We start from the raw sequence: 8,034 nt of genomic DNA, 5'->3' as shown, positions 1-8,034 counted from the left end.
CTGAATAGAGGTCAATGTAGCACTGCATGAGACAGGTCAATTTTATTTTGCTTTGTATAACTGTGTTTTCTCCTGGATCTGATATTTAACTAAAAAAAGAAGAATGTCTGTGGGCCCCACATGGAGAAGCAAGATGGGCCTAGGGCTGCTAAAGAAGCAAGACTAGCAAATTTTCTGCCCTCTTTTTCTTGACTAGTTTCTCTTCTGCATCAAACTTGCCCATTTTTCTATGAGCCTGGCTAGCTCAATTGGTAGAGCATCAGACTTTTAATCTGCGGGTCCAGGGTTCAAGTCCCTGGTCAGGTGAAAAGAGGACATTTCCCCATATGATACTCCTCCAACAACTGAAAAAGGCATCTCTTCAGGATGTTATTTCACAACAGTCTTTTTTCCTCCAGGACTTGGTCTTTCCTAGAAAGGGCCACGTACTGCCTAGGACGGAAGGGGCAACTTCCTCACATGCCCACTGGCCTCTCAGTCTGGATTAAGAAAGGCCTCTAGGAATGCAGCAAACTGTTACATGCCAACTTGGTGAGCAAATGCAGGGCTGCGCCCGCAGGGTCATCCACACCAGAACTCAGCAGAGATCTGGGGTTTCCCTATTGGTCCCATGGTGTAAGAGCAGCCCTCAGGACTTTGAATCCTGCAATCTGAGTTGAAGTCTCAGTGGGATCTGAGGACAATTCCTGTGCGACCTAATCCTGCTGGGTCTTCCAAGGCTCTGTCTTGCTCTCTCAAATGATATGAAAGCCTGCCTTTTGCCCGCTAGCTGTTGTGACTTGAGCACAAGAGGGGATGTTTGATCCAGAAGGCTGGCCGTGCTTGGAGTCCTGTAGGTAGGGATGGGAGCTTCATTTCCTCTGAGTCCTGAAGCTGGGCTGCAGCCTGGCCTAGGAGGCAGCCCTATTGGTTGACCAACTGGCCCAAAGTCACTTGGGCGGTGTTGGTGTTCCCCAGGAATGCTGAAAGGCCTAAGGGAGGGAGGCTTAATACTCCTCCCTATCAGTCAGGGTGGAAGAGGAGGGCTGCAAGAGTGGGCAGGTTGATGAACTGGGCCTTCTAGCGTTCGGTTGGGGACATGGTGGGGAACACAAATTGGGAGAAGCAGTTGCTGGCCTGTGAAGAATGGCTCAGCCGGTGGTGTAAGTGGACCTTGTATTTACCTACAAAGCTGTGATGCTCAAGACCTATCTTCTGGCTACAGGGAATTTCCTCAGCCATGTATTTCCCCCTGCTCCACAAGTGCTGCTGAGGCTGAATATAATGACCTTCCACTTCTTGTGGGGCAATAGGATGTCCCTACCTAGACAGGAGACATGTGGCTTTTCTGCCATATTAGAAGAGAGGTTGGGCCTGGTGGGCTTTGAAGTCTTTTATGGCTTTACTTTTTTGTTTTTACATTTTCAGTGGGTGACTCCCAAGCAAGAGTTGACTCACCTGGTCTTTCTTTCTTCTCCTGCTCTTTCTCAGCAAGGGGAAGAAAAAGAAGCTCTCCTTCAAGCTGGAGTCAGAAGGACAACATAAGGATGACTTCCTGAGTGCCGGCTCCAGTCCGTTGCCCTACCAGCTGACCCATTGAAGGGCTGCCATCACTTTCTCCAGGTTCGCCCATCGGTGTGTTCAGAATGGAGAGGGGTAACTAGTGGTGTTGCCCAACGGTGAGTCCTAGGACCAATCCTGTTCAACTTAGTCATAAATGATCTGGAGAAAGGGGTAAACAGTGAGGTGGCAAAGTTTGCAGATGATACTAAACTGCTCAAGATAGTTAAGACCAACGCAGACTGTGAAGAACTTCAAAAAGAGCTCACAGAACTAAGTGAATGGGCAACAAAATGGCAAGTGAAATTTAATGTGTATAAATATCAAGTAATGAACATTGGATAAAATAACCCCAACTATACATACAATATGATGGGGGCTAATTTAGTTACGGCTAATCAGGAAAGATATCTTGGAGTCATCAAGGATAGTTCTCTGAAGATGACCATATAGTGTTCAGCAGCAGTCAAAAAAGCAAACAGGATGTTAGGAATCATTAAAAAAGGGATAGAGAATAAGACAGAGAATATATTATTGCCCTTATATAAATCCATGGTACACCCACATCTTGAATACTGCATATAGATGTGGTCTCCTCATTTCAAAAAAGATATACTGGCACTAGAAAAGGTTCAGAGAAGGGCAACTAAAATGATTAGGGTTTGGAATGGGTCCCATATGAGGAGAGATTAAAGAGACTAGGACTTTTCATTTTGGAAAAGAGGAGACTAAGGGGGGATATGATAAAGGTATACAAAATCATGAATGAGGTGGAGAAAGTGAATACGGAAAAATTATTTACTTGTTCCCATAATATAAGAAGTAGGGGTCACCAAATGAAATTAATGCACAGCAGGTTTTAAACAAATAAAAGGAAGTTCTTCTTCACACAGTGCACAGTCAACATGTTGAACTCCTTGCCTGAGGAGGTTGTGAAGGCTAGGACTATAACAGGGTTTAAAAGAGAACTAGATAAATTAATGGAGGTTAAGTCCATGAATGGCTATTAGCCAGGATGGGTAAGGAATGGTATCCTTAGCCTCTGTTTGTCAGAGGATGGAGATGGATGGCAGGATAGAGATCACTTGATCATTGCTTGTTAGGTTCACGCCCTCTGGGGCACCTGGCATTGGCCACTGTTGGCAGACAGGACACTGGGCTGGATGGACCTTTGGTCTGACCCAGTATAGCCATTCTTATACTCTTATGAAGGGAGGGGCAGGGTCCTCTGACAGAGTTTCTGTAGTGTAGTGGTTATTACGTTTGCCTAACACGCAAAAGGTCCCTGGTTCAAAACCAGGCAGAAACAAAATTGCTTACTTTCCCTGGCTGTCTAGCAAAGCTCTTACTGCTGCCACTGGCATGTACCTGTGATAAACCCAACCCCTGCAGGACAGAGGGTGGGGAAATGGGCTGAGAAAGAGCCTTGACATCAGCAGAGGAAAGCTAGAGGATCTGGGCCAGTCACCTTCTGGAGCCTTATGGCTTGGTCTCCTCTGCCCTGGGAGTGTGGCCTATGGCGGCGGGCTCTTCTTGCTGGCCTCCTCTGTGTGACTTGCTAAAGGAGGAAGTGAGGCAGGAATGGGACAAAAGAGGAAAGTCGAGCCAAGGAAGGCAGACCAGAAGCTAAGTCGCTAAGTGGGGTTAGTAGAGCACCACAGTTCATTCTGCAAAGCCTGGGGAGGTGCGGTTGGCTGCTGGGAGGTAGAATCCTGTGCCTGCCTCTTGGCTTCCCAGGGATGGCTACTTGCAACCCATTAGAAGAAGGATGGTTCTTGGTGAAAGGAAGACAAGCAAAGCTCTGGGAGGAAATTTGGGTGCGGGGTGCGGGCTTTCTGCTTGGGGGTTGGGGTGCAGGAGGGGTGGTGCTTACCCTGGGCACTGCAGCTCCCAAAGTGACCAGTACACACAACCCTGCGAAAGCAGCTCCCAGGTCAGCGGGGACAGTGAGTGTCCATGTGCCGCTGCCTGCAGGTGCGGCCCCCAGAGCTCCCATTGGCTGCAGTTCCTGGCCAATGGGAGCTGTGGAGTTGGTTCTCGGGGCACAGGCAGCACATGGAGACACTCCCCCCACCCCAGAGGATGCTGGGACATGCCAGACACTTCTGGGAGTGGCACGGAGGGACAGAGGCAGAGTGGGCAGGGAGCCACCTTAGTGCTGCTGGCACATCTCTGCACACCCATGGGGGGGGTGAGCAGAGGGCCTCCATGTGCTGCCTGGGGTAGGGGCAGAGCACAGAGCTGCCTCCCCTCCCAGGTCTCTTACAGGAGTGGGTGGGTGGGGTCTTTTGGCCTGCAAGGTGCAGCAGGTCAGACTAGATGGTCACAGTGGTCCCTTCTAACCTTAAATGCTCTGAGTCTAAAAGGGAGAGGGAAGTAAAGGAAAAAAAAACCCAAACATTGTAATACCAGGGTGACTCCACCTGCTCACAGTATAGTCCTGCCCCTTTCTTCCTCCCCTGGGTGTTTAATGACCTGAAGGACATTGATTCTCTCATTCCATTGATAAACTGATACAATGTGACGGAAATTAAACTAGTTTCCAGCTGAGAAAATAGCACCTCAGTGTGGTAGCTGGGAATTGAACCCAGGTCAACTGCTCGGAAGGCAGCTATGCTCACCACTATACCACCAACACATCTGGTGAAATTACTCCTTATGCTTGCCCAATGAGGCTAGGCCAGAATTGAGGCATTTTCCTGCCTGTTAAAATGTACTGGATTCTCTTCACAAAAAAGCCAAGCACCTCTATCTTCACCTGGGTTTGAACCATCAGCCTTTCAATTAGCCACCAACTTTGTTAATCATTGACAGAGGTAACTGCCTACTTCCCAAGCTTGTCTATGAAGCACTTACAGGGATACAACTGGCTGGTGAGGGAGGCGCACTGCTGGGGTTATGAGTTCAGGCCTCACCCAATGCACCGGTTTTCATTAGCCACGGAGCTTCCCCCATTGCTTTGTCTCATTCACATGGAAAGTGCCATAGGAGGGTGATGAGAGTAAATTCTGAACTCTGAAATGCGGTGGTGGCCCATAGATTGGGATAAGGGGTTTGAAGAGAAAAAGCTCTAAGAGTATAAAACCAGACAGTCCCCAGGAGCAGGTACGGTACAACCCCTCAACAGGGAGCCATGGGGGGGGCGGGTTTCACTCCCTCTGTGAAATGTCCTGAGAGGTATTTGAAGATGAAGATAACGCCATGGCTAACAGGTGACTGACATGTCCTGGGTTCAAGAAAGGAAGGGACTTGGGTTAACAGTCTGAAAATTTGCGTTACCGTCACTGTCTGACCCCCCTTCAGCTCAGAGCAAGTTTGTATGTTGCTGGGTGGAACACACAGATTCCTGCAGAGCAGGGGCAGCTGTTTCCATGGCAGAGACCCTGACACTTAGAGACTTTCTATACTTGCTGTTTTGAAGCAATTCAATAAAATAACAGTGGAGCTACAATGTCCGGTCCAATATTTCAGCCCCCTGGTGCAAAAACGCTATTTTAGAATCTACACAGGAGGCTTCCAGTGCTAGGACACCTGACCAGAGAGCTCAGTGGGGTATAACAGCTGCTGACTCTGAGGGTCCTGGGCTAAATCCACTTGCAGGTGAAAGTGTTTTGATTTATTTGATTGATAACGAGCACCAGCTACCAGGGGATAAGCCCTGCGAGTCGCTGCCACTGGGAAAGGGCAGGGGGAGAGGGAGCAAGAGAAGAAAGGCAGAGACATTGGAGACGAGGAATTGGGGGGAGAAGAAAGAGAGAACAGAGAGACAATAAATGATTGAAGCAGAACCGGTGTCCCAACTCGATCTTGCTCATCACAGGTGTTCAGAGAGACAGGTAGTTGCAGGTTTTCCAGTGTCAAGTCTGAACTTTGATTCTAACAATGTGAGTTCAAATATCAAGGGGATCTCCACAGACCTGATCTCTTCGCCCTTTCCCTTTTAGTATTTTTATTTTGACGTATTTGGCTTCTCTTTCCCCACCTGTATTGCAATTTGGGGATTATTTTTATTTTGCCTCCCTTTTGTTCATATCATTATAATTGTAACTGCAAAGGAATCTGCAGGAGCAAAAACTGACTCAATACTTTATTTCCCCATCATGCCAGAACATCATACAAACAGCTCACACAGCTGGAATCATAACACAGAAGGCCAGGGGATGGGAGATGCAGGTTTCCAAGTGTTCTTTCTCAGATGAAAACATTCCAGCCCCTTGTGTGCCTCCATTCTGTATGACCTGCTGGACTTTGACACACTTATTGTCTCATTCTATGGATGTGATTGTAACACAATGTGACTGAAATTAAACCACTTCCAGACGAGGAGACAGAAGACAAAAAGCCATTATTGCACTGGCTGGGACTCAAACCCAGATCAACTGCTTGAACAACACCTATGCACAACACTATACCACCAATGCATCTAATATGAGTAGCTTTCCTGCAGGCTCTGTGTGCTGGCAAAGGGGGTGATATATGACCATGGAATTAATGAGCAGGGTGGATGGGCTGGAAGCTGCCTGACAGCAGGGAGCAGAGTTCGGATCCCAGAGTGACTGAAAGGGGGCAAAGGTGAAAACAGAGCTCATTGGGAGCTGGTCCCACCCCAGGAGAGGGGAACTGAAACTCAACTTCACTCATAGAAAAATCTTCCCTGAGAAGGAAGGGGACAGCTTGTTTTAAAGACAAGGTTTATGTTTGTTCCTGCTACATATGGAGGGGCTGGGTAGTGCTGATTCCAGCCCCCCCAGACTCTGGGAGGATAAGGAACAAATTCAGGCTGCCAGTTATCTGCAGGAGCGAGATGATTTTTTGACAGTGAGGGATGCCTCGTCCTAAAGGCCTTTGTCTGCCCCCTTCTAGTGACTGTTTGGTACCGGAATGCAGCCACCACTCCTGGGTCTCTGCTGGGGAAATAATGTTTCTGTGCAAAACACCAAAGCTTTTAACAGAAAGGAAGAAAAGGAGATGGCAACACAATGGGACTAGCACATAAGGAATGAAACACAAGATGCTTCTCCCACGTGCATTGACTTTTAACCTTGGTTGCGGTGTTGTTGTCTCCATGTTGGTCCCAGGGGTCCTCTGGGGGGCGCCTGACATTGGTCATTTTCAGAAGACTGGACAGTGGGCTAGATGAACTGGTCTGACTCAGTATGGCTGTTCTTATGTTCTAACTGCTGTTTAGGAAACAGACGACCTTTCAGGCTACACAAAACTGAAGCAGGGTGCTGGATTTGCTCCAAAGCTTGTCTCTTTCACCAACAGAGGCTGGTCCTCTACAAGCTCTTACCCTCACTCGCCTTGTCTCTCTTGGCCTCTGAAAAGTGTTTTCTCTCCACTCCCTTTGCAGAGAAGTTAAGTTTCCCTTTGGGCAACTATCAGGCAGAAGCAATTGTATTGACCGTGACACTAGAATTGAAGATTTAATATTATAAACAAATGAGTCTAAACCTGAGGTTCTGGTTTCCACATTGGTTTTTCTAACTCAGTTCCCAATTCTCTTCTAGAAAGGCTTCCAGGCTGCCTGCCCAGCCCAGCAAAAGTGGCCAGGAGAAAGTCCACAATCCTGCTCTTTCAGGTAGTGGAAGGCTGCTATCAAATCCCCCCTCACTCAGTCAGTCTCCAGTCTGTGGCAGTGCATAGGATTCTTCCGTCCTAAGTGCAGGACTCTGCACTTCTCCTTGTTGAACTTCCTCAGATTTCTTTTGGCCCAATCCTCCAATTTGTCTAGGTCACTCTGGACCCAAACCCTGTCCTCCAGCGCTTGGATTCTTTACATGCTTTCACAGAGCGAAGTGCACATGTTCCATGATTTCATAGGGCAGACTTTTGTGCTATCGGGAGCTTTCCCTGTGCGAATTTGACAGGTGGATCAACATAGAGACACATTGTGACCTTTCTCAGGGTACTGAGGGCTGTGAGTCTCCTTGTTGCCACCTGCCACAAGGAAGAGGGAGTTTTGCATTTGGCAGCTGGATGTTAGTGACCAAACTCACCAGCCTGCTGGAACTCAAGGACCCTCCTCTGAGCTACAGCAGCCACCCTAATCCCTGAGTTCCTTCAGTGTGTCCACCTCTGGGGTCCAGCCCGGATCACCAGATACTTGGTGAAATCCCAGATCCTCTCTTCCTGAAGTATCCCAAGATACAGTAGCAATGGTCCACAGTAAAACTAGTATCTCACGCAGCACTTGAGTACAGTTATCGAACAAGCAAAAAAATTATTTAACGGATAGAGATTTAAACAAACAAATGTGAGTGATGGAAACCAACTGTTATCAACTAAACAAAGGCAGAAAATGATAGAGAAAGGCCAGCACAAAAAACAGGGAGAGGAACAATAAGATACTAAAAGGACAATGGTTGGAACTCTCCATTTCTCTCAGTCTTTGGATTGATGGGTACTAGAGCTGTAGCAACAGTTGAGGAACCAGGGTAAATTAAATCAAATTAACTTTTCAAGATTAGCCATCATTTCCTGTATGACTAACAA

The 8,034-nt window shown here is 47.7% G+C and overlaps 3 non-coding genes across 3 annotated transcripts; 2 read left to right on the top strand and 1 right to left on the bottom strand.

Annotated features, from left to right (window-relative positions):
* Positions 1 to 233: 233 nt before the first annotated feature.
* TRNAK-UUU lies at positions 234 to 306 on the top strand. The gene has a single exon. It is a non-coding gene; the product is annotated as a tRNA-Lys (tRNA).
* A 2,469-nt stretch (positions 307 to 2,775) lies between these two features.
* TRNAV-AAC lies at positions 2,776 to 2,848 on the top strand. The gene has a single exon. It is a non-coding gene; the product is annotated as a tRNA-Val (tRNA).
* Positions 2,849 to 4,105: 1,257 nt separating this feature from the next.
* On the bottom strand, positions 4,106 to 4,177 carry TRNAG-UCC. Its single transcript has one exon. It is a non-coding gene; the product is annotated as a tRNA-Gly (tRNA).
* Positions 4,178 to 8,034: the final 3,857 nt, after the last annotated feature.

This window comes from Gopherus evgoodei, chromosome 21, assembly GCF_007399415.2.
Source record: "Gopherus evgoodei ecotype Sinaloan lineage chromosome 21, rGopEvg1_v1.p, whole genome shotgun sequence".
NCBI lineage: Eukaryota > Metazoa > Chordata > Testudines > Testudinidae > Gopherus > Gopherus evgoodei.
The sequence above is the reverse complement of the archived record's forward strand: the minus strand, read 5'-3'. Positions and strand labels throughout refer to the sequence as shown.